Here is a 6,000-nt window from a genome sequence, read left to right as displayed (position 1 = left end):
AGGTGCTAACAGCTGTTTAGTTAGGCAAATAGTTTTAAACGCATGCGTTAAACGCGACGTGTGACCGCACCCTTATAGAGAATCCTAATTACAGAAAACAGCTTTGGGAGGATTACCATAATGGGCCTCTCTTGCACAATCAGCCCGGGACAGTTACCAGCAGTGAGATTGCTACAACCATGTTGCCCCCTTCTTATGGTGTCCTTACCAAACCCTATGTGGGAGGTTTAAAAAAAGCCATTAGGAGCCATGCAGGGTCTGATCAATCATGACAAGCTGCTCATTCCTCCTGCTGCTGAAGCCGCAGCGTGCGACTTTGAGGTCTATACTCCCTGCTGGTGTCTTCTAGGTTGTCCGCCCTGTTTCTGATGCATTTCTGTCACCTGTCAGTGTCACCTTCCCCATTAGTTAGTGTGAGATACACTGCACATCTGCCTGGGTACAACTGCTTGATGCTGAATAGATTTTGAGATTCCCACATTCCTAAAGTTAATGTGAAATACGCTGCAACATCTGATGTTCATGGATGGGTTTAACCGCGAGTCCTACGTGTCTTGCTCAGGTGTTTTGGAGTATTTTTACCTAAATAAATTAAGATACTGGAATCAAAATGGCACAAGACAACTTCATGTGAGCGCAGAGGCGTCTGCTCATCCATCTCCTCCAGTTCCTATCCTGTGACTTGGGTTGATGTATCACCCATTGCCGTGTCAAATTCATGGGGGTTCTAGTCCCCCTTGTTTTTCTCCTCCTCCTCTTCTTGTGTCCGTTCAGCCCATAGTAAGGTGACATGTCTTGTGTACCCTGGCCAGTCAGGTGTATTAGCATCACCTCCAGGATGTGTAGGAGTGAAATTACATAATTCATTCAGTTGTCTGGTGTAGATTAACATATAAAGTGTCCTCCGCAGGGTGTGTACACACGTGGTGCTAACTTATGCGTTTTGAAATGCATTACAACTAGAGATGAGCGAGCACTAAAATGCTCGGGTACTCGTTATTCGAGACGAACTTTTCCTGATGCTCGAGTGCTCGTCTCGAATAACAAGCCCCATTGAAGTCAATGGGAGACTCGAGCATTTTTCAAAGGGACCATGGTTAGGGAATAAAATGTGTTATTTAATTGAAAAAGAATGTCTTCTGATAAGTTAGCAGATGTATGCAAACATCTGCAATCTATTCTTCACTGTTCCACGTGTATATTATCTCCCGACAAGTTAGCAGATGTGAAGAACAGGGAAGAATAGAATAAAAACAGTGAACACAGTGAACACAGGATCATTTAAGTGAAAAACGCAGTGAAAAACACAGTGAAGAATAGATTGCAGATGTTCGGCACATCTGCTTACTTGTCGGGAGATACGCTGTCCCGGGATCCGCTCCTCTTCTTCCACGGAAGTCTCCCCGATCTCTCTGCCCTTCCCGCTGTCTCCGTGCCTGCCGCTGCCCCGCTGTCTCCGTGCCTGCCGCTGCCCCGCTGTCTCCGTGCCTGCCGCTGCCCCGGTGTCTCCGTGCCTGCCGCTGCCCCGGTGTCTCCGTGCCCGCCGCTGCCCCGCTGTCTCCGTGCCCGCCGCTGCCCCGCTGTCTCTGTGCCTGCCGCTGCCCACGATGTCTCCGTGCCTGCCGCTGCCCACGATGTCTCCGTGCCTGCCGCTGCCCCGGTGTCTCCGTGCCTGCCGCTGCCCCGCTGTCTCCGTGCCCGCCGCTGCCCCGATATCTCCGTGCCTGCCGCTGCCCACGATGTCTCCGTGCCTGCCGCTGCCCACGATGTCTCCGTGCCTGCCGCTGCCCCGCTGTCTCCGTGCCTGCCGCTGCCTGTGCTGCTCCCCGGTGTCTCTGTGCTGCTCCCTGGTGTCTCTGTGCTGCTCACCGTGTTCTTCAATGTGTTCTTCACATACTATTTTGTTCGCACCGCTCCGCGCGTATCTCCCGACAAGTAAGCAGATGTGCCGAACATCTGTAATCTATTCTTCACTGTGTTTTGCACTGTGTTTTTCACTTAAATGATCCTGTGTTCACTGTGTTCACTGTTTTTATTCTATTCTTCACTGTTCTTCACTGTGTTTTTTTAATTATATGCTCGATCTCGAGCAGGGGAAATACTCGTCCGAGTATTCGTACGAGCCGTTTCGAGTACCTTAATACTCGAACGAGCATCAAGCTCGGACGAGTATACTCGCTCATCTCTCATTACAACCGCTGAGAAGAGATTTTCCTGATTAAATTGCTGTTAACCCAATGTTAATGTATATGTTAACCACGGTTCCCTGTCCATTTTGAAGCTCTTCTGCAGTTGGGCTGAGAATTTGAGGAAATGTTTAACAATCAGATTATCCTCTGACAAGGATTCGGAGCTGCCGCGATTCACTAAGATCATTGAGGTCCGCCGGAGTTCACCATCTTCTTCCCGGAGCATGTGAGTGCTGATCTTGCAACACAATTTGAATTTTAAATTCCGCAGTTTCTCCGAATCAGTCGGATCGTCTGATGGCCTCTCCCCCGATTTATGTCACATGCGACACAATGTGATTGCGTGCGACACAATCGCCTATGCGATTCAGCGCAGAACAGAAATAGTCGGGAAACCTGACATAATCGCGACAGAAACTCTTAGTAAATGAGCCCCACTGTCGCGATTCTTCATTCTTTCTGACTCCCTCTAGTGGCAAGTATGCAGATTGCTTGTTGAGCTCCCTCTTATGGCTGGTTCTCAGCATTGCAGTCATATCCTGACTCCTGAGGTCACATGATCTTCTCTGTGGGATGGGTTATACTTCTGTTCCCTGAAACTTTAACACTCATGCCAGCTTCATGACCTCCTATCTCAGACCTGGAGGCCACAAGCAGATAAGAGTCTCACCTCACAGGTTTTTAGTGTGTTTATTGCTGTCGTGAACAAGATGCCCCTGAATTTGTCAATCTGTGGTATTAAAGTTTTTTTTAATATCATTTGATGATCACTGCCTTTTGTCTAAAATGCTGTGAATTTTCTGTTTCACGCATAACATCATGTCTGACGAAGAGAACTAGTATTCTCGAAAGCTCACCATCAAATATACATAGTTAGCCCCAAAAATGTATCGCCTGATTTCTCCACTGATCCCCTGAAACCTTACACTTTGCTCGAAATCAGGTCAAATTCATGTGACCATAAGAATCTCTTGTACCTACATACAGCCAAAGGTCTGAACCCTCGTCAAGCTTTATGATCTCTCTTCTTCTCCAGGTTTAATCTACAAGTCACCTATCACCTGGACTCAAGGAACAGAAAGCCTGATGTACTTTTCAGGTCTTCTATGCAGCAGACAAGGAGTTGCAACCTCCCCCAGAACACATCCATGATCCTATGAACATACGACTAGCCACCGCATCTGAAGGAATTCCAACTCCACCACCAGGAAAGACATTTGTTCCCTCTGAAGTCCTGCATCTAATTTGTCTTCTCCAACGGCTTCCCATTCTGGAGATTCTATGCACACATCTCAATGGACTTCATTATGGACCTGACTCCATCCAAAGGTAACAACACCATCTGGGTCATGGTGGACCCCACTTTGTCCCTTTAAAGGGGTTACCCTCTGCAACTACATTAGGTTCCATTGGCATGGAAAATGAAATGTTGTCACTAGAAAGTACAATGTTTTATACAGAAAACAAGCCTTCACACAGCTCTGTAAGTGGAAAATAAAAAAAAGTTATGGATTTTTAATGACGGGAAGTAAAAAATGCAAAAGTGTGAAAAACTAAAATGGCAGCTCCCCAGGAGTCATTGCCCGACTGTACAGAATCCTCTGGGTCAAGACTTAATGTGGGACATTTACATAAACTGTCGGTGTCCGCACTGGCTTGGTGCTGTGCAGACATATTTCTGAAACCATTCTTTGTCCATGGGAATAAAATATGTCCCGAGTGCCAGAAATGTGTGTAGCAGTCGGAGAACAAGCTGAGCACAATGTCCTGGAGTGTAGCAATGACCGATGCGGCAAAAGATCAGTGGCTGATCTCGTCCAACAGCTCGTCCAACCGGAATTGGATGCCAGAAGGACAGGCAGTAGACATCGTAATGTGGTGAGTGTTCTGCCTCTGGCATCCGGCGCTTCCAGCTAATAAATAGGTTAGAAAGCAGCCACAAAACTGGCAAAAAATGCCATAGTAAATTACCCCAATGTTCCCATTCCTACACTATGCCCCTGGTAAGTCTGTTGACACTTTTGGCTCTGCAGGAGGTCGTGTGGTTGGTGCGACCATTCGATGTCTTCATGTGGATATTTTGGTGACCATCTGTTTTTTGTTTTTTTTTAGTTCACCTGGGGAGGGTATATTTTGGCATAGATAATGCATTATGGATATACAATAAGACAGGATAAGTGTATATAATATAATGGAGCTTTGCACCATTTTTCAGTTGGACTTCGCACATTCCTTCTAGTGCAAACTGCTTGCACAGGTATTTAAGAAGTGTCTGCACCAGATTTGTGTCATGGCTGCACTGGTCATCATGCGACACAAATTTCCGCACTGAAGGGGGCGTTCTGTTGCTCAGTCGGACCGTGCGTCAGATTTAATATGCAAAGTCCAACAGAAGTGTGTTGCACAGCCAATGTTAAAGGTGCTCCAAAAAAGTTGGTGCACTCTGTCGGGGCAGTGCAGGGGGCGCCAGGTTCATGAAAAAGTGATCCAGAAATCCAGAATCTGGCGCCCCCTGCACACTACACAGGGCACTGCACATAGTTCACACTGCACTGTAGTAAATGTGCCCCAATGTGTTGAGAGGTTATCTGTATCTTTCTTGTATGTATCTTGAATAGGAATGGTGCTTTGTAGTGAATATTGTGGCAAATATGTTTATACTACAACACACTACAGGTGGTTTCGACTTAAGGACACCCGACTTCCGGACAAACCCTAGTTACAGACAGACCTCTCAGCCCACTGTTTTTCTCCTAACTTTTTTTGCCACTTGTTATATGTATTCTTAAGTGTAGAATAAAGCTGAAAGATTAGTATTTTTATACAGCTGTCTTTTGGAGCGGGAGTTTTCTTTCCTTTTCCATGTTATGTGTCTGAAGCCCAGGTTCTCCGTTGCGAGCAACAAACGCTGACTAATCTAAGTCGATGACTCAGGTGAGCTGGTTCTCTGTGGATATTGTGTGATATGGAAATTGAAAACCTGTATCAAGGAACACATGGCAGATGCCCCATCACGCAAAATAGGACGAGGACTATCAGGTTTATCAAAACATTTTGATGTATCCGGGCGGGAGGCTGCGCAGCGTTTATTTATAAACGCAGCTGGCAACTTTTCACATGTGAAAAGTCGCCGGCGGCAGCGAGTGCGCCGGCGCGGGGACAGTAGCGCCTTGCGTCCGCCAACTCCCGCCCGGCAAAGCCCTCCGCTCAGCCGGCCGCACCCCCCTCACGCGCCTTCACGCCCCACTGCCATGAAGGTGGTGGAAATGGCTAAATAATCTCAAAAGGTAGCAATAGGCTAGCATTTGCCCCATTGTTCACACACACTCAGAGATATACTAGATTGTACACAACCAAAAAGAGAGCCGAAAAAACATGTGGTGGGCGTGTCTTCAAGCTGGACGGCCGGCGGTGAGTATAAAACAGGGCATATGATACACACACCTCACCTCCTGACGAAGCATCAGCGAAACGCGCGTCGGGGTGTATGGTTATTGGCCTCCTAGGATCCCCTACTGAACCTACCATCATGCTTATGGGTAAGAAATAAACGATTATGTATACGGTGGGAGCCGGAAGGTACCTCCGGTCCCCACTCTACATAGGATCACATTGAGGATTTATCCTCTTTATTATTCTCCCGTTTGCATTACTTAATATTATCCATCAGACTGTGCAGTCTGCAGTATTATTTTGTTCATATATTAGGTTCTGGGGGTCTGTTAGGGAGCTTATGTTTCTGATGGTTGCCCCAATTTCCATCAGGGGCTAACTGTTCCCCTCCATTTTTGTCCCTATTAAGTGTTTCTTT

Source organism: Engystomops pustulosus, chromosome 1 (assembly GCF_040894005.1).
Source record: "Engystomops pustulosus chromosome 1, aEngPut4.maternal, whole genome shotgun sequence".
NCBI classification, from domain to species: domain Eukaryota; kingdom Metazoa; phylum Chordata; class Amphibia; order Anura; family Leptodactylidae; genus Engystomops; species Engystomops pustulosus.
The sequence above is the reverse complement of the archived record's forward strand: the minus strand, read 5'-3'. Positions refer to the sequence as shown.